This window comes from Canis lupus, chromosome 19 (assembly GCF_048164855.1).
Source record: "Canis lupus baileyi chromosome 19, mCanLup2.hap1, whole genome shotgun sequence".
Taxonomy (NCBI): Eukaryota; Metazoa; Chordata; class Mammalia; order Carnivora; family Canidae; genus Canis; species Canis lupus.
Window position 1 is genome coordinate 26,223,963 of NC_132856.1, and position 20,642 is coordinate 26,244,604.

Consider the following 20,642-nt stretch of genomic DNA (forward strand, 5'->3'; position numbering starts at 1 on the left):
TAAGGAGGGACGGCATCCATACTCAACTGTAGGTCTAGATCGCAGTATTTGTGGTCCTTCATTCTTTCCAAATTTTCTGTTACATCCTCTCTCTCCCCATTTGTATCCAATCCTTTTATTTCTCCTCTTTTCAAAACCGTACAACTCTCATGAACCAATGTTGAAATGATTCCTTTCGGAGCCTTTTTTTTTTTCTTTCTTCTTCCTTGGAGAACTCAAGGGTTTACAGAAACTGTTGGGGACTCTAGGGATGCTGCTCTCTGGGAGGCACTTGACAAGCACTCCCCTTGGTTGGATTCGAGCGGGGCACTGCAAAAGCTGTGAGGACTCCATGCACCATGAAAAGTTTGGGCGGTGTGATGTTGGATGGAAGTCCATTTATATCTCTGGGTTTCCATTTTTAGAATTAAGTGCAGAGCTGGGTCCCTGAGAGCCACAGCCTGAGCGCCCATGAATGGCTGAGCAGACTGTGCCTTCCTCAAGGATGCCCTGGCCATTTGGGGGTTGGGGCTGTGCCAGGGATGGGCAGGGCCAGGGCAAAAGGGCTGCAGCCCCCCATGCACTCAGCGGTCCTGCACCCCGGGGACATGCTTGCACTAGCATTTTCCTCCCCCCCACGGAGAAGCAGCAAGACTACCCCAGCCCCTATTATAGCCACAGAGTCCAGCTCAGATACTCTGTGATGCCAATTTGCTAAGCTTTTCCCTCTAAATGACTTTGCTTCTAGCAGTTTCCGGGGGTGGGGGTGGGGGAGCTTTCCTAAATATATTCCTTGTTTCTCTTTGAAGCACTTTTAAGTGTGTGTGTGTGTGTGTGTGTGTGCATACAATTGCAAGAAAGTCCATGAGAAGAAAGCATTGTAAGAACCTTGCCACCATGGCACGCACCACCTGCAAGCTCCTTAAAGACAGCTGCAAAATCAGGTTGTTCCTTGAAGTCCGCCCAACAGGTATGAAAACTAAGCCCGGCTCAGGCCTCAGATCAGCAGCCGGGTGCGGTGGGGGGATGGCAGGGGCGTTCGCGGTCCCGCCACCCCTCGGCCCGGAGCGCGTGCCCGGGGCTGTGCTTCTGGAAACTGCAGCGTGGCGGGGCCCCAGGGCCAGCGGGGAGGAGATGCTTGCAGGGGACCTCGGCCCCGGCGGTGGGCGGCCGTCCTGAAGTCGCGGCCAGCGGCCCAGCTGGCGTTTCTCAGAAGTCCCGCGGTCACCCGTGACCGAATCGGGGCGAGCTCCGGGTGGGGGAGCGATGGCCTCCCGGGGAGACCGTCCTCCCATCCGAGCTCGGCCCGCGGAAGGCGGAGGCCTGGCTTCAATGAGGCCTTTGTTGTCGGATCCCCGGGGCGGGGGGCGAAGCGGGGGGGGGGGGGGGGGGGGGCTGCTATTTGAATGCAAATGAGACACCTGCGCGCAGCGGCCCCCCTCCCCGCGCGCCCCCTCCCCGCCTCCCCGGGGGCCAGCGGAGCGCAGCCGGCCCCCCACCCCCTGAGCTGCAGCGAGCAGCTGAGGGAGGGCGCCCCGGGATTGCAAGGGGACCCCCGAGCCCCCCACCCCACCACCACCACCTCCACCACCCCCGCAGGTGGCCGTGGGGAGCCCCCCAGCCCCCGCGCCTCGCCGCCTCCTCCGGCTCCCCGGCTGGGAGCGCACCGCTGGGTGCTTTCTCCTGGTGTCTGGTTGCAGCGACGCGAGGCAGTTGAAGGGGAGTCCTGCTTGTAATTAAATTTCTCCAAACTCAGAGCTGTTTTCCCTCCGAATTGTCTAAGAGGCCGGGAAACATTGCAAAGAGCTGGAGAAAGCGAGCCAAATTCAGAAAGGTTGGAGAAGGAGAGGAGTCCCGGGGTGAATGCTACTACTAATAGAAGGTTTCTTAAGAGTGATGCCAAGCACCGTATGGTGTATTATAGTCCTTCATAGAGCCTGAAATACGTGAATATGAACATATATAGCAATCGTCTTACAGATGTAGTATAGATAACTATGACAATGTGTTATAGATGTTATGAGACACAATATTCGTAGTTTTCAAAAAGAATGTTAATAGTGTTTCAAAAATTGGAGGACCACTCCGAAATCATAAAGTTTTAAGAGGAAGAGGAGACAAAGGGAAAATTATAATTATTTTATAATTATTCTAATGCAATTTATATTTAACATGTGGTTACATGGGATGCCCGGATAGCTCAGTGGTTGAGCACCTTGCCTTCTGCCCAGGGCATGATCCTGGAGTCTCAGGATCGAGTTTCACATCGGGCTCCCTGCATGGAGCCTGCTTCTCCCTCTGCCTATGTCTCTGCCTCTCTCTCTGTATCTCTCATGAATAAATAAATAAAATCTTAAAAAATAATAATAATGTGTAGTTGCATATAATATTGTGTATCATAATTATTGCTTATGTGATACGATAATATAGGATGTAAGTGTAACTATATGTTAGTTATTATTATTATTGAAGATAGCATTTACTGATGGCTTTACCAGGCACTGTGCTAAACATTTTACAGGCATTGTATTACCTAATGTGAACAATAATCCTATGATGTAGGATTCCGTGGGGGTTTTCCTCCTTTTTTAAAATTACTGTTTCATTGAGAGATGATTTCCATACCATACAATTTACCCATCTAAAGTATTTAACTGGGTGGTTTTTAGTACATTCAGAGTTTGCAACCGTAACCACAGTCAACATTAGAAAATTTCATCACCCCAAAAAGAGACTCCGTACCCACTCTTCATTCCCCTCTCCCACCAGCCCTAAGTAACCATTAACTACTTTCTATCTCTTATGGATTTGCCTATTCTAAACATTTCATATAAATGAAATCGTAGCACATGTAGTCTTTTGTAGCTGGCTTCTTACATTGAGCATCATGTGTTCAAGGCTAATCCATGTTGGAGCATGCACCAATGCTTCATTCCTTTCTCTGACAGTGTAATACTCCATTTGCTTATCCATAATAGGCATTTGGGTTGTTTCCACGCTGGGATTTTTATCAATGTCACTCTGGGTATCAATGTGCAAGATTTTGTATGGTTGTATGCTTCCATTTCTCTTGACAGTACTGAGTTTTTACCCTCCTTCTATAGAAGAAACTGAGGTACAGAAATGTTAGGTAACTTGCCCAAAGGTCACACAGCTCATTAATGCTCTGAGACTCAAACCCATGTTCTGGCTCAGGCTCCGAGCTACTCCCTCTGTGGCCCCCAAGTTTATCAAAGGTTAATATGTGGAGGGCGGGGACTCCTGTCCCTCAGGGGATCTGGAAAGACTCTGAGAAGAAACGTAGCAGGAAGAGTTTCTCTGGAAGCTAGGATGAACTCTCTCCCATTAAGGCTGGTTAGTTAAGCCTGGGAGTGATTGCCAAGGGAGGAGTGAATTCCCCTCTCGAGATGAAGAAGCCTCTCTGGGGATCTTTAAGACATAGCGGGGATGGATCCCTCACTCCTGGGAATGGTGTTTGGCTCAAGGCTGTCCAAATGGCAGCCCTCATTCTGCATCTGGTGTCCAAATGGTGTTAACAGGGGCCAGGCCATTATTTGGGCCTCTCTCAACCCTGCTCAGCCCTGACCGCACCCCCAGCCAGCCCAGCCTGCTTCCAAACCTCCGCCCTACAGAGCAGGACCTCCCAGACCTCCTTGTTCATCCCAGTCCATGACCTACCCCTCCCTCTGGCTCCCACTTGGGTGTCTGCAGAGGGAGCTAGGCAAGGTCTGCTGAATCAGGGCCTTCACTGGGTGGAGAGAAAGGTGATGAGGTTTGGGGAGGGTAGGAGCAGGGAGGGCCAGGGGAGCCATTTCAGAATATTCAGGGCAGGGCAAGGCAGGGTGGAAGAGGAGAGGATCCACAAAGCTTCCCTAGGGGAGGTGATACTAGAACGTGAGACCCCTGCCCCTGTGTCGCTTTTAGAACCAGTGTCATTGATATACTTTTAGGGGATATGAGTTTTCTTCTTAAACAGTTCAACTAAAGAACCAATCCTGAATCCTGAATTTGTTACTGTGCCAGCTGTAGAGAAAACAAAATCCTCAAGCTTTTTCAGAAATGCAGTAGAAACAGTTTCAGCTTTAAAGTCTGACCCAGAGCCTGTCGCTCACTAGCAATATGACCCTGAACAATTTTCTTAGCCTTGCACGGATTCCATTGCTTTCATGTATAAAATGAGAGTAATAGTAGCAAGACTGCCCAGCTCAGCTATGGCCCAGTGTATGTTCTTAGCAACTACACCTCTGCAGCTTGTTGTAATGTGGGAACAAGGAGGGTCCACAGGCTGATGATTTGGGGGAACAGTGGTTTAAAAAAAGCTAAACAGGTTTCATTCTTGTACTATTTCTGAGGATATTTAATATACCAGCCTGCATTAAGAACATTTAAGAAGGACCCCATCCTGTTGCATTTGGCAAGTTTACTTAACCGTGGAAATTTGGGGGGTATAGCATTCAAGGTAGAGGTTGCAAACTGAAGGTTCAAGGGCCAAATCTGGCCAACAGATGTAGAGTTCTCTGACGAGCACAGGACTGCTTAATGTCTCCAATATTTCAGTCTCGTGAGATTTCACACATACATCATGATTTTTTACATAAAAATGAGCTTTTCAGCTACTTTTGAAAAAAATCTAAAGATAGGGTCAAGCTGAGTACTTGTTTCCACATGGTGACAGTGGGCCAGAAAATGGGTGACTGGAGCAGCAGCTGCTCTGTCTAGAAGGAGCACACGCTCTGCACTTAAGCACTGGCCCCTGGGACATTCCAGTTTTTGACCCTCTGAGAGTCTAGTGCTAATCAAATGCTCAGATAAGGAATGCAAAACGGTGAATTTTGTCCACACACCCTTTCATTAGAGAACTGTTGAGCACGTGCTCATTCATCATCTTTTCATGCGTTGCTGAATGACATAAGATGTACATTATAAAGCCTATACCAAGAATAATGTAATAGGATGAGATTTAAAAAGAGATATAAGTTCAGGGATCCCTGGGTGGCACAGCGGTTTGGCGCCTGCCTTTGGCCTAGGGCGCCATCCTGGAGACCCGGGATCGAATCCCACATCGGGCTCCCGGTGCATGGAGCCTGCTTCTCCCTCTGCCTGTGTCTCTGCCTCTCTCTCTCTCTCTGTGACTATCATAAATAAATAAAAATTAAAAAAAAGAGATATAAATTCAAAGTTTCCCTCTTGATCCTACACTTTTTGGAGGCCAGGGTACAGCTCCTCATCCAGAGCTGGCACCAAGTCAGGGCTGACTCATGGTCATTTTCACGAGTAATGGTTGGTTGATGGGATACAAAGATATCCAACGCGCTTATTAGAGTAGAGCTGAGCGTGGAACCACCTTTCCCGTAGCTTACACTGGGCTCAATGTCTTGTGTACCTGAGCTCCTCGAACCTTACACGGAGATTATGAATTAGATGCTATTTTGCTTTGACTTTGTCCTTGGGGATTGTTTCTTCTTCCTTTTAACTATGTCCAGTAGCATAAACAACAGTTTTGGGAACCCAGGCTGTGCCTAAAATACCAATTTAGGTCAAGGCCACTCTAAACAAAGAGAGAAATTGGTGCACAATATTTCCCCCCCAGATGTTGGTGAAGTGCTTGTGTTAGCCAAAAAGACCCGGGAAAAATATTACACAACTTAAAGGAACTCTTCAAGTCTTGAAGTAGCCACAATCCATTATGGTCCCCGAGGGAGTCATAGAAGAGAGTAAATAGTAACTACTCCTGAAGTCGTCTGAGATTTTAGATGAAAGGCTCACACAGAAGCCTTTCTTAAAAGTGTTCCTTATTATGTCAATTTGGACTTAAATTTTCAATGTTTCAACCTCATCCCCCAACAAATTTTCAAAATAGCAAATAGCCATGCAACCGATAATGTTTGGTTCCTTCTTAAAATCTGGTAAATGAGGCAGAGGGAAGCAATTTCAACTGGGCAAGGGAGTCATCTCCACCCGACCTTCAACCAGAACATTTTGAGTACAGCCTCAGAAGTCCATGAAAGCCTTAAGGAATCCACATTTCCTGTAATTCTGCTACCCCTACCACCCAGTGCTAAGACTTAGCACACCGTTCATCTGGGCAGTGGAGGAAGCAGCCATTTCCATACTCTCTTGGGACATGAAGCCATTCCACAGAGTGGCCTCATGGTCAAGACTCTGGGCTCTGGAATCCTCCCTAGGTTCCAATTCCCACCCTACCACTTATTAATTGGATGGCCAGGGCAAGTGATGTAATATTTTTAGACCTCAGTTTTCTCCACTATAAAATGAGAATAATAAGAGCACCTGCCTTGTAAAAAAGAGAGAATATATGTAAAGTGATTGGTGCAGTGGTTGGGCAGACGGCAAGTGTCCAGTATGTGTTGTTTACTGTATTGCAAACAACGAGCTACTTCACTTGCTTTTATGCTCTCAAGATGAGAAATTTAGCTGTCCTCATTTAACTCTTGGAATCTCCTCTTTTTCAGCTGCTCTGATCCGTGACTCCATGATTTAAGCCAGACATTAGAAACCAGATAGAAAATATATTTGCCTTTGCAGGCCATAAACTCTCTGTCACAACGACTCAGCTCTACCTTAGCAGCTCAAGAGTAGCCATAGACCGTATGCAAGTCAATGGGCATGGCTGTGCTCCAATAAAACTTTGCTTACAAAAATAGACAACAGGATTTGGTCCACAGGTCACAGCTTGCTGCCCCCTGATTTAGGCTCTGTTTCTCCCCTAAATGTGCAAAAAGCAGGCAAGAGGCCACTTGGGATAGCCAGGTGTTCAGCACATGTTCTTTAGATGGAACAAGGAAAAGAAGCTTGGCTTATGTGGGTAGAAGGGAAATGAGAGAAATTGAGTCCTCTCTTCCCCTCAGAAGTCACCTAGAGTCTTTGCATAACAGAACAGTCTCAAAGTGGAAGGGAAAAGTGCTGGTGCGTAGGGAGAGGGAAGTAGAAGCAGTGTTTGGTGCAGCCAGTGAGAGTGTTGTACTCCCAGTGCTCCAGGCTCCTGCTATATGTTGCTATGTTTCTCAGTGCTCAAAATCCCTGGCACTTGGAGGAGAAGCCTGCAAATGTGCATGCCAAGGAGAGCTCTGAAATGTTTCCATAACCATCCCCTCAAAGTACTCTTGGTTGTGCCATATGGAGAAAACACCAAACATTCCCAGAAGCTTGCTGAAATCTTAAAGAAAGGGGCATTTGAGAAAGATACTTTCTAGCATTTTTGTGTGTTCCTCAGCACCAAGGAGGATATTGGATATCCCCTACCTCTCCCACCTAACAAAAATATCTTTTCGAATCATCAGTTCCTCCTGATGGAGATTGTTACTGACATTTCTCTTTGTCTCTACCTTTTCTTTGGGAGGACAAAATCTCTTCTTCATCCCCCATCAAGCTCTTGAGTAGAGAAAAAAATACTTTCACAGAACAAGCCAGGCAGCTCCTCTGTAGGGATCGCACCACCTTCAATGCTCCTCTTTTCTGTTCCATCCGCCCTGCCTCAGAGACCAGGAAAGCATCAGCAAGCCCTGAGTACTGGTATGTCAGAGTCCCTGGGTTGGGCTCTTTGTGTCTAGGACAGGGTGACCAAAATGAAATAAGGCTTCTTATGGTAAGGTCTGACTCCCTCTACCCTTGGCCCTCTTTACTTTCCTGCAAGCAACACTCAGCATCTAGCATATCTCAGGCTTGGGGCATCTCCTAATACTCCAAAATATATCTGTGATAAAATGCTGGACACAGACTTTTGGTGACTTGCATACCTATGTATGAGGGTTTTTTTTTTTCACCCCTTGACTCTTCTAAGCATCCCAGCAGTGCCAAGCTGATGGTGGAATTGGGTTTCCACCTTGAGTGGAGATGTTTATTTTCCAACCATCATAATTGGGGTAGATACTTGAGGAAAAGATTATGGGATACCATTGGAGCATGGATTCTGGTTATTTGATGTTGGCTCAAGTAGTAATCAAGCTGAAAAATTTCTAGAAAGTTATCTTTCCATCCTCTGTCCCAACAACAGCTCTGGTTCTCCAAGTAAGAATGATAATAATAGATGCAATTTCCCTTAATCAAAAGGTTCTCAGAATTGAGTGTGTATTAGAATCATCCAGTATGCATTAAAAAGGAGGAGAAGGAGGTGAAGGAGGAGGAGGGAGAAAAAAACAGGTCACTTGGGGCTACTTCTGATTCACTAGGACAGGGCAGGGTCTCAAAAGCTCTGTCTTTAAAATGTAAACTGCCTACCCTCTCCCCAGCCTAGGCCATTCTAATAGATGTGTTAGGGACCATAGCTAGAGACACACTTGCTTAACCTGAGGATAACGAATATAATGTACTAACTCTATACATGATGCCTCAGTCCTCAGGTGTATATTAATGACACGTGTTGTAAAGATCATTCTCCCCCAACCAACCTCTAAAAAATTATTGAGGGTAGCCCCGGTGGCTCAGCGGTTTAGCGCTGCCTTCAGCCCAGGGCATGGTCCTAGAGACCCAGGATGGAGTCCCATGTCAGGCTCCCTGCATGGATCCTGCTTCTCCCTCTGCCTGTGTCTCTGCCTCTCTCTCTGTCTCTCTGTCTCTCTGTCTCTCTCTCTGTCTCATGAATAAATAAATAAAATCTTTAAAAAAAAATTCTTGAAGGAAGCCAACATAGAAGAAATACAAAGACTCAGGAAAACTTGAACCTGATGGGATTTTTTGGGGGGGCAGGGGTTGTCTTTCTCCATCTTTCACATGCATCAAATCCCACAGTTTATGAAGCATTTTCACATACATTATCTCATTTATTTGTATTAGAATTTCTTGACATGATGTCCATGTCCCCTCAAGAAAACATGAACAGATTTCAGAGCACTATGAACTTGAAGGGGAAAACATTTTTTCATTAAATTCTCCCTAGAGGGGCACCTGGGTGGTCAGCGGTTGAGCGTCTGCCTTTGGCTCAGAACATGATCTGGGGTATGAGATCGAGTCCCACATCAGGCTCCCTGTGCCTATGTCTCTGCCTCTCTCTCTCTCTCTCTCTGTCTCTCATGAATAAATAAATAAAATATTTTTAAAAATTTCTAACTAGAATTTAGCATTTCCATCAATTATGAATACAAGCAACAAACCACAGTCCAAAAGGTACCTGTGACTTTATCATGAAATGAAGTCACAAATATTTTCATATCACATCACTGCTGTTATAGATATCTGAACATATCATTTAGCTTCCATACTAGTTAGAAATCATACAGTCCTCAGACTAACTGCTAAATCTTGTTATTTAAGGTATTGCTAGAGACATTTATTTTTATATCAATTGATTTTAATAATCCAGTCATTGTATTTCAATATGCTTGGTTGTCTTTTGCAATCCTAAGTATGCTATGCATTAAAAACACAATTCTAAAAAAGGATCTGTGGCTTCCCAGACTGCCAAAAAGATCTTTGGCAAAAAAAAATGAGGAAGAGTTAAGAATCACCCCTGATCAGATTATCACAATGATTCCTTGAAGATGGCAAGGTTGCTACTTATTAGTTACTATTATCTTCTTTCCAGGGTTGAGGAAGGATAGGGGATAGGGAAGTGACAAGTCCAAGGTGGTAAAGCTAGTAGGTAACACAGCCTGAACTCAAACTGGATGCTCAGGGTTCCTTACTGACTCCAGATGGTAAAATAAGAGGAGGCCATGGCCACTCTCTGTGCAGTAGCCAGCACATGAGTTGGAGAGGTGGGGAAGAAAAAACATTGAGAAATTTTTGCATCTGGGGAAGGCTTTGGAGTAATTACCAGAACAGCCAGAGGATGAGCAGCAGCAGAGAGCTGAGCCTGTCAGGCTGAGGTCCAGTGATTAATTGGTGCGGGGAACACAGCCAAAAGCAGAGAAGCCACACCAGGCCTCCATCCATTTGTCCATGCCCTGGGGTCAGAGATGGAGCAAATGGAATCTTTTATAAAAGAGGAAAGGGTGGAATGTAGCCATCGGGGGAGTTCTGCAAGGAATTCACAGGTGTTTTCTTATTGTACTCACCCCTCCCTAAGGACCTCTGGGTGTGCTGTTAGCTGTAGAGGGGAGGGGTGAGGTGCAGCTTGGCTGCGTTCTGCGATCTTTCATATGACCCGCTCCCACCCCTGTATTTTTTATGGGCTACGGTGGTTTCTATTGAAATCTTGTTCAAGGCACAGGGAGCTGGGTCACTGGAAAATTCATTGTGTTCTGCAGCAAATGTCAACAGGAAAAACTGGAGGGGCTTTGGGGGGCACTAAGGTCACTCCACTCTGGCCATGAAAGTGACGTCTTTTCCATTCTGTAAATCACTGCATCTTGGTGATTCTGCAGAATTAGGTTCAGAAGAAACTTGTCAAATTCTTCTCTCTCTTAAGAAAAGGAAGCTGCAGAGGATGATTTGGCCCATTTCTTTCCATTGAAATGCTGATGTCCGTGTGTTGGTAACTGATACTAAGAGGCATTAGTGATGTGCAAGCACAGCTGCTGTGTATCAGGAGGACATTTTCCCCCTAGTATTTATTTGAATTATGAAATAGTAGAAGATTTGGAAAAGATTTTTTAAAAATAAAACAAGAATCACTTTTAATGCACCAGTGTTAATATTTTGGTGGCTTTTCCTGTGAATAGAGAGGTAGAGCAGCAACTTCCCTATGTCCATGATGTCTAGAAAGCATGCAAGTACAACCTTTGTGTCCATAAAAACCCATTCTCATTAGTCGGGCATTATGAACACATTATGTTACCTTTGGAGACATATAAAATTAGGTTCCGAAATGGGAGAATTCTTCCTTTTTTTCTTTTTTTCCTCCTTTCATCTATCTTCCCACTCAAGGGGTCTCAGTTGCTTCTTCTATCCTGCAAGCTTCTACCATCAGACACTTAGTAACTGGCAGAGCATGGCCATCTAACTTGGGAGCCGTTATCTGTAGCAGATCGTATTTTTCCTGCAGTGAGCAGTTTCCTGTAGGTCTCCAAGGACCAGGCTAAGGGTTTCAGATTCTTTAAGGAAAGAAAATGTAGCAGACTAACAACTCCCACCTCTCTGTGCCACTATGAGCCATCTCTCATGGTGTAATTTAACTTGTTTTGTGCTAAAAGACACTCCCTTTCACCTAGAGAATAGGAAGATGGAAATAAATGGCAAGGACAGAGCACCCTTCCTGTTACATTATATGGTAAGACCTAACATTTTTTAGGACTAAATATGTGCCAAGTACTATCCTCATTGCTTATCATATAACTCACTGAATCTTCACACCAACCCTATGAGGGAAGTACAGTACAGAGAAGTCAAGTGACTTACAAGCCCTGGGTCATATGGTTAGGAAGTAGCACAGTATGAGTTCTGACCGAGGCCATCTCACCTGACAGCCCCCATCTTGGCAGATTGTATTTTCCAAAGATGGCAGCACCAATTATATCTCATCCCACCTGGCATCTTACATGGTAGTACTCCTCCATCAAACAGTGGGGATCTGTGTTGCTCTCTTTGAACCTAATTGAACCCTTGTAACTGTCTTGACCAGTACAGTGTGCTGGAAGTAGCACTGAGTGATTTTCAAAGCCAGATTAAAAAAGTCAATACAACTTTTGCATAGCTCCTTCTCTCATGGAACATTTCCCCTTAGAATCCGGCCACCATATTTTAAGGAAGCCCATGCCACATAGAGAGGCCTATGTGATGCTCTGCCTGGCAATCCCAATGAGGGCCCAGTCCAAGAGCCAGCATCACCCACTGAACATGTGAGTGAATGGGCCATTAGAAGATCCCAGCCTCAGGCTTCCAGTCATCCTGTTGGGGTTCGAAGAACTTATGGAGCAGAGCCAAGCTGTGCCTCGTCTGAATTCCTGACCTACAAAAATTGCAAGAGATAAAACATGATTTCCATTGTTTGAAACCACTAACTTTAGAGGTAATTTGTTATATAGGCGGTGTCATTGGAACATTGCTCTTAACTTGTAGCACAGCAAAGATAAGCTCTCAGCAACTCGCCATCCCTCCTTTGTTCTGGCCCGCTCTGGTACATCACCAGCTTGAGTTTGCCATGAAGGAAATCTTGCCTGGATTTTTCTTGGTCCAACTCCACTGGGACAATTATTTCCATTAGGCTTTCTATTATTGTTTACGTTTTTGTATTTTTCTCAGGTTTCGTGGGCCTTTCATAGGGGAATAAGAAGCTATCTCAGAGCCCGAAAGCCAAATGCCATTTTAAGCCAAATGCAGAATTGGCCTCTTTTAGGAAAGATATAGCCAGTCCTTCAACAATTGTTGACTAAGGAGTTACTCAGACCACTATTGGGCTTTGTCCAAGTAAGCCCATTCAGTCAAGAAATAATGTACAATAATTTCCAAAGAAAAAAGAAAAGAAAAGAAAAAATGCACCATGTGTTTGAAATCTTGACTATTTGATCCTCTGTTTAATTCTCTTCTCTGGAAAAAGTCAAAGACAGTAGAGAAGAAGATCGGCAAACCAAGAGAGAAATACAATGGCCTAAGAACCAAGTGAGAAAATGTACTAATGTTAAGTTCAATTGTAAGAGTTAGGATGTTTAGGGTTTATGAAGCTCTGGCCTCCCAAGTCCCTACCTCAGAGCTTTTATACATGTTTTTAGAGCTTTTTTCCTCAGATGTAAGTGTGGCTCACTTCTTTTAGCCCTCTATTCAATGTCCTCATAAAATGTCCGTAAGTGGCAATATAGTTTAAAAGGTTTAGTTGGTGGGAATGAGGAATAGAGGTGGTAGGACATAAGAGGTCACCACTACCCTCTCCCCATTAACATAGGAAAAATAAATGTGCCAATTTCACATGGATTTTGATGCCCAGACACCTATAAGTGGATATGTATTTGCTTATATTACATCCAAGTTTGAAGAGTTGTACTCTTCAATAAACTGCCTCTTCAAATTCTGAGCATGTCTGACATATTCCTCTACTCCCATTGTTTTAGGGTTAGGAGGAAACAAAAGAAGAAATGACAAAAAGAAAGGAGAGAGGTAAGTCAAAATTAAATACATAAGAGCCCTAGTTTTAATTTTTAAAGCTTAAGAATTGCTATATCATCCCAGGGTCCCAAAAAGAACAGATGGCACATGCAAAATAAAGATTATTTGGGAAGGGTTTATTTGCAAAGGATCTACTTACAGTGGTGTGGGTATGGAGAACCAAAGAGAAGAGTGCATCAATGGAGGACTAGCAGGAGTGAAGTCCACCACGTTAGCCTGCAGGGGAGAGAGAGATAGAAGTGACCAGGACTGAAAAAAGAGTCTCATAGAACAGCTCCTTTGAGAGAAGCTGTGACCTTATATTAAGATACAATTAAGGAGCTGTCAAAATGGACTACAAGAATTAATATCCTGACCTCACTTCCCTTCCTCCCTTTCTCCTGCTAGAACTTTTCATTGGCTATACCTACCTTGAAGTCAGAGGTCCAAGAGACATTGAGGTCAGCTCTTGAAGCAGACAACACAATAGAAACGGTAATGGATCTAGAGGACAAAGAAGAGATATCCGGCATACTTGTCACCCCATACCTAAAAAAGTTTCAAAATTAGAAAACACTTGGTTTTAGAGAGTGCTAAATTTTATTAGTGATGCCTAAAAGGTACAAATTCAACTTTAAACCAAATACAGATTTTAGAAAGACATTAACAAGAGTCTAAGATTTATAACTTACCTTCTTGGCTTAAATATAATTGAGTTCTCTGGGTGTGTAGCAATAAACTTCATTCCTATTTATCTCTATATGGCTCATCTTCACAGTGATAACAAATATAATACAAACTCATGCACATCGTATCTCAATAAGTGATCCTTTTAAAGCCTAAGGCCAATAATGTCTCCCTTCTGTTAATTCACACCTTTCTCATGGCTTGGAGTAAAAGCTAGAATCTTTCCAATGGCCTACAAGACCCAAGACCCTAAATAATAAGCCCCTGGTTATTTCTCTGAACTTAACACTATTCTTTTTTTTTTTTTTTTTTGCTCATCTGTTCTCAGCCAAACTGATTCAAATACATCAATCATAACCTGCGTCAGGGTCTTTGCACTTGTTTCCACTGCTCTTTCCCAAGCATAAACATGACTGCCTCATTTTCATGGATATGTGTTCAAATGTCACCTTGAGAGAAACCTGCCTAACAACTCTATATAAAATAGTAACTAAAGTAAAATGTGTTTTCCATAAAAAGGGCACACCAGGATTCCCCATATGATCTTCCAGAAATTTGCAACTGTTCATCAACAGGGAGAATCTGTTTTTTTCTGCTTTTGATGGGACTTGTGACTGCCTCAGCCACAGGAGAAATAATTCTGGGGATTTCCAAAACTCAATTTTAAAAGGTCATACAGCTTTCTTCTGATGCTCTCCTTTTCTTGGGATATTTGCCCTTGGAACTCACCTCCCGTTTTATAAAGAAGAATTTTATAAGAAATTCTTATATAAGAAATATAAGAATTTTATATTTATAAAGAAATATATATATATATTTTTATATATTTTTTATATAAATATATAAAGTATTGTATACATTGTGGAATGTATTTCATTCCACAGTCAAACTGAGGTCTCAGCCAATAGCCAACATCCGTCACCAGATATGGGAGTGAATCAGCCATCAGGTGATTCCAGCCACAGCCTTCAAGCTGCCCCAGCTGATGTCAAGTGGAATAAACAAGAACTATTCCTGCCAAAACCAACCCATGTCACAGATTCATGAGCAAAATAATTGGCTAATTATGCCACTATTTTTTGGAGTAATTTGTTATATAGCTTAACATGAGAGTATATTTTTGGTGCCAAAAGTGAGATGCAGTGGCAACAAAAAATCTAAAATATGTGGAAATGACTTTGGAACAAGGTAGAGGGCAGAAATTGTAAAAACCTTCAGGAGAGTGTTAGTGAAAGCCTAAAGGATCTTGAAGAGACCACTAAAGAATGCCTGATAACCCTATGAAGCTATCTGTGAAGGTTTAAAGGAAGGTAAGAAAAATATTTTCAGAAACTGAAAGAAGTCCTTGTTATGTCATGAGACAAAGTTTAGGAATCCCGTTCCTGAAGCAATGTGGGAAGCTGATGACGTACCAACTAATTGGACGATCTAGTTAAGGAGATTTCAGGCAGCATCTTGAAAGTGTCTTCTGGCTTCTTCCTATCATCTGTGATAAAATGAGAAAGCAAAAAGATGACCTTGAAGAAAAAAGGAATTATTCACATTTCAAGTAACATTGAGAAGAAATATAAAGGAGCCAGGACTTGATGTGTTCAAGAATAAAATGATTTCTAATTCCCAGCCTTCTCAGTAGTTTCAAATTTTGAAATAGCCTCGGAGCAAATATTAAAACCAGGACTGGATAGTTAGACCCTTTGTTAGAACCTCAGAAAGACCCAAGGCAGTGCCTCAAGAACTGCTTTGCTCACCCAAAAGACCCTCTGGCGATCTTTCAGGAATGCTCCCCAGATCCTCTGTAAACCAATAGAACAAACAACCTGAAGAGTGCTCATTAGAAATTTTACAGCAAGCTCAAGGTAGAAAAGGGCTTATTTGACAAGACTGGTGGGTGTAGCTTTTGTCTAATGGAATGTATTCATAATGCACAGATTCATAAGAAACTCACAAGGTTTTTAAAATAATTATATCAGCTTGGCTGGAAAGGGAAGTTTAGTTAACATTTTACATGCAGAAAGTAGACTGAGAAAACTGTTCAGCTGTCACATGGGCCATTATTAATAGAAAAGGAAAGAAGACTTGGAGAGTACAAGCAAGAGCCACGGTGCACAATTGTCAGACTAAGTACTGCACTTAGTCAAGTACATGGCAACGTGTACCCTACTGGATTTCAAAATTAGCATGGATTCCTGTGTGCTTCTCATTTCCCCCCTTTTGAAAGAGAAGGATCTATAGCAGTTACTGTATACCTGTCCCATCAGTATATGTTCCATATATATGTTGTAGCCCAATTGTTTCTCAAGTTCACAAGACTCAAGATCAATAGCAACTGTCCCTAGAAGCCCTACTTGAGGAACCAAACCCAAAAAGCCTCAGCTGCATATAAGTGTGATTTAGAGGGCAAAGTCTTAAACTGTGAGCCTGAAATTGAAGCCATAATGGAAGTAGAATTTGTAGTTCTTGAGGAGGGAGTAAACTGCTTTGAATATGAGAGGGATATAAATTACAGTAGCCAGAGGGCAGATTGTGGCAAAGTGTATTTTCCAAAATGGCCACAGCATGTTTCTGGTCTCATATACTCTTCTATAACCTTGATACTTCCTATCAAGATGTGGAATCTATTTAGCCTTCCTTTGGGAGGAACCTGAAAAATGTAACATCTACATAAAAGCAATTATAAAATGTTATTGGGGCACCTGGGTGGCTCACTGATTGAGCATCTGTCTTTGACTCAGATCATGATCCTGGGGTCCTGGGATGGAGTCCCACATCAGGATCCCCACAGGAAGCCTGCTTCTTTCTCTGCCTGTGTCTTTGCCTCTCTCTGTGTCTCTCATGAATAAATAAATAAAATCTTTTAAAAAATAAAATGTTGTTGAAATGCCTTTAAAAAATAAAATAAATAGAGATATGGATAGAAAACTTGATGTCGTAAAAGTATTAATTATTCCTAAATTAATCCATAAATTCAAAAAACATAATTACCATTTTAACAGGCCGGACTGTTCATGGAACTACCCAAGCTGGTCCTCAGATTCATGTAGAAGAGGAAACAGCTATAAAAAGCCAAAGCAATCATGATTAAGAGTAAAGCAGAATGCAGAGGAAAATATTTGCCCTGGTGTATGTCAACATTATAAATCTATAGCAATGAAAATGTTGTGGAAGTAGTACACAGATGGGTAGACCAACAAAATGGACTAGAGAACAAGAACTATCTTCATGTACTTCTGAATACTTGGTTTATGATAATAGTGGTTTTGCAGAGCAGCAGGAAAATAATTGTCTTCTCAATAACTAATGCTGGGACATTTGAGTACCTGTAATGAAAAATATTAAATCAGAGCTCTTCTCTATGCTAATTCCAAGTGGATTCTAGACTTAATTGTGTAGGTAAAAATATAAAATGTTTAGAATTAATGTAGGAGGATGTCTGAATGACCTTAGTGAAAGGATTTCTTAGATGGTACATAAAAAGCACCAAGTGTAAAGAAAAAGACTGATAAAATTGACTACATTAAAATCCAGACCTTCCATTCAAAAGTAAGGTGCAAAGAAATTCACTCACTTGGGAGAAAGTATATGTGATGCATATAAACCACAAAAGATTGGTATCTAAGAGGTATAAATAACCCCTTCCCATCACTAGTAATTTGGAAGATGCAAACTAAAACCAGAATGAAATACTTTTCACAGACCTCAGGTTGGCAAAAAATTTTAGTCTGTCAATATTAAATGTGGGTTGAGAGTGTGGGGGAAAGAAATTTTGCACATGCTGATGGGATTATAAATTAATCCTTACAGAGCAATTTGGCAGTCTTTAATAAAGTTGAAGCAACACGTCATATATAACCCAGCATTTCCACTCCTGGGCATATATCTTACAAGAGACTTCTGCCCATATGCACAAAGAACCAAGTCCAGGAATATTTGTAAAGCCATTATGTGTTATAGAAAAACATTGGAAATAACCTAAATGTTTATCAGCTGGGAAGTGGAAAAACAAATTGTGGCTTATTTGTACAGTGGAATGTTTTAAAGCAGTTAAAAAGAGTGAGCTAAATTACATATATAAACATAGATAAATCCCTAAAACATGATAATGGATATAAAAAAGTCAAGTTGTAAAATGATGCAAACAGAATGATCCACTTACAGAAAGTTTAAGAATATGTAAAACAATATTATATAGTTCATGATACTGCACGTGTAGTAAAAATAGTAAGACATCCTTGGGGATGATAACAAAATCCAAGATAAAAACAAAATCTATCTGTGTGTTGGAATTGGAATAAAGAGATGTAGTAGAGAGTTGCGGACACATTTGTGTTGTTTTATTTCTTTGAAAGGAGAAGGAAGCTGTGGCATTGTTAAGATAAATTTATACTGTAAGTGGCATTCAATATATCGTTCTCTATCCTTTCTTATTGACACTTTATTTTAAAGCTCTATGGGAATCAGAAACCTTGGTGCAGCCCGGGTGGCTCAGCAGTTGAGCGCTGCCTTTAGCCCAGGGCCTGATCCTGGAGACCTAGGATCGTCAGGCATCCCTGCATGGAGCCTGCTTGTGTCTCTGCCTCTGTGTGTGTGTGTGTGTGTGTGTGTGTGTGTGTGTGTGTATGTGTGTCTCTCATTAATGAATAGATGAAATCTTTAAAAAAAAAAAAAGAAAAGAAAAGAAACCTAGATGACTTCATATGGTTTGTTGCTTTATTTGTGGATCTAGAAAGACATTGTACATAACTTCTGCAGAGAACGTTCTGACACCATGAAGGAAATTCTGTTTACATTGTGCTCTGAAGTCAACTCTACACATCCTCAGCAAACCCCTTTGGTTTTAGGTAAAATGATCAATCAGATTATTCTGTCTTTCCTGGCAAAAGGGTTTCTTTTATATTTATCATCAGAAAATCTACTTCCAGCCAGTCTAGTCAATATGAGGAAGTTAAGGTGTAATCAAATTATCTCCCAAATTGTCCAAAGACCAGAAAGAAAAGATAACTTCAGCACACCCACTATGGTTTCTAAGGCCATGCTAAACATAACATTTCAATTTCTCAGAGCAAGAAGGGAGATTGAGTCACCAAAGAAGGTGATCAAGACTTGAGTTCAAGACTTTTGGTTACTGGAGTTTCAATCTCCATGCCTATTTCTACATCTGCATTTGACATCATTGCTCTAAGAAAAAGTAATGTAGGATTTGGGTTGATTATCCAGAAATGAGAGCAAGTAGATAGCTTTGTTTTGTGTTATTTCTTTATTCCTTTTTAGATGGCAAACCATATATATGCTTTTTGGTTGCATTCTCCAAAAGCAGACCCTAAGAAAATGATTTACGTGAAAGTAGTTAATTTGGGGCAGAAATCCCAGGCAGCACAGTGAGGACATAGAGGAATGAAACAGAGAGGAGAGGAATGGTAATCATGGCATGTGAATGAGCAGGTTTGCTGCTCTGGGTACTGGGGCTCAGTTTTGCAGGAGGCTCTTTAAGGGACTGTGTAGAATTGCCTTGAAATTGGCCCTACAAGTCATAAAAGAGCAGGAATATCCACCACCTCCACATTCCTAGGGATATGAACTTGCACTCAGGCCCATACCTCCTCCTGCAAGCCAGTCAAGCAGGCTCCTGTGGGCCATTAAAGCCCTCAACCTAAGTTCAGAAGCCAGCTGTGTGCAAGGAAACTCTACAAAAACGTCAGGTGTCATCCAGCATGGGCCAGGGGGATCTGCCCACAGCATCTGACAAAGATATCTGCAATAGAGTACAGCGTATAATGTTTTCCATGCGTGGGCAAGAACCTCCAGTGGTTCAGGAGACGATTTTAGATGATTCTGGGTCATGATAATAAATAACATTGAATCACATAATGAGAAAGTTCTTTTCACTGTTGTTTCAACCCGTGCAATCCAAGAAAAAGGTCTCATTTTGGTCCTAATTGCTCTGGGCTGAATAGTGTCCCTCCAAAATTCATAATTCAAACTCCTACCCCCACCAGTACCTCAGAATGTGACTGAATTTGGAAATAGGGTCTTCAAAGAGGTAATTAAGTTAAAACAAAGTCATTAGAGTGGGCCCTAATCTAGTATGACTGGTGTCCTTGTCAAAGACAAGGTTTGGATACACACATTACAGAGGGAAGATCTGTAAGAATACAGGGAGAAGATGGCCATCAACAAGCCACCATAGGCCTCAGAAGCAAACATCCCCACCAACACCCTGGTCTTGGACTTCTTGCTTCCAGAATTGTGAGAAATTAAATTTCTGTTATTTAAGCCATCTAGGCTTTGATACTGTGTATAGCAGCCTTAGCAAACTAATACATTAATTATGGCTTATTATGCCTTATCTCCAGGACTTGTTAGCTCTCTGATTAGCAGGGTCAACTTCAGGCTCGGAACTTTTTAGTGAAAACTTGGTGTCTGGCTAGTTCCGTTGAAGGAGCATGCAACTCTCTATCTCTGTGTTGTGAGTTTGAGCCCCAAATAGGGTGTAGAGATTACTTAAATAAAAACTTTTTTAAAAATTAAAACTTAAAAAAAACAAAGGAACTTCTACTGACAACCAGCATTGGCTAAAATGTGCTAATCCTATCCTGTTTCCATTGCATTTACTTTAACAGTTACCCTCAACCTATCACAAGTGGTACAGTTACCCTCAATCTATCACAACCTATCACAAGTTAATACCAGCAACAATGCAAAATTTCCCATTTAAATACATGTATATAATCTTTTAAGCCACCCTAAATAAATAATAGAATCATGAAGACTGTATGAGATAGGAAGTCTGGGAAATTCTGTGAGCTCTAGAGGAGCACATTATGATGGAAAGAGTGTGACCTTGTTGACACCTAACTCTCCTAGGCTTCAGTACCACTAATATTGACCTCTTAGGATAGGTGGGGAAATTCAAACAGGTTATTTATATAGCAACAAACACACTGTCTAGGAGTAATTTAAAAATTAGTAAATGTTAGTTCTCTCTTCTCAAAATATTTATAAGA

At 42.2% G+C, this 20,642-nt stretch overlaps 1 long non-coding RNA gene across 1 annotated transcript in view; it reads left to right on the forward strand.

Moving 5' to 3' along the window:
• Positions 1–463: 463 nt before the first annotated feature.
• The window catches only part of LOC140610024 (uncharacterized), a 47,510-nt gene continuing 27,331 nt past the window's right edge, over positions 464–20,642 (forward strand). The window contains exons 1-2 of the long non-coding RNA XR_012011808.1: positions 464–949; positions 12,921–12,966. This is a non-coding gene — a long non-coding RNA (uncharacterized lncRNA). The remainder of the gene's footprint in view (positions 950–12,920; positions 12,967–20,642) is intronic.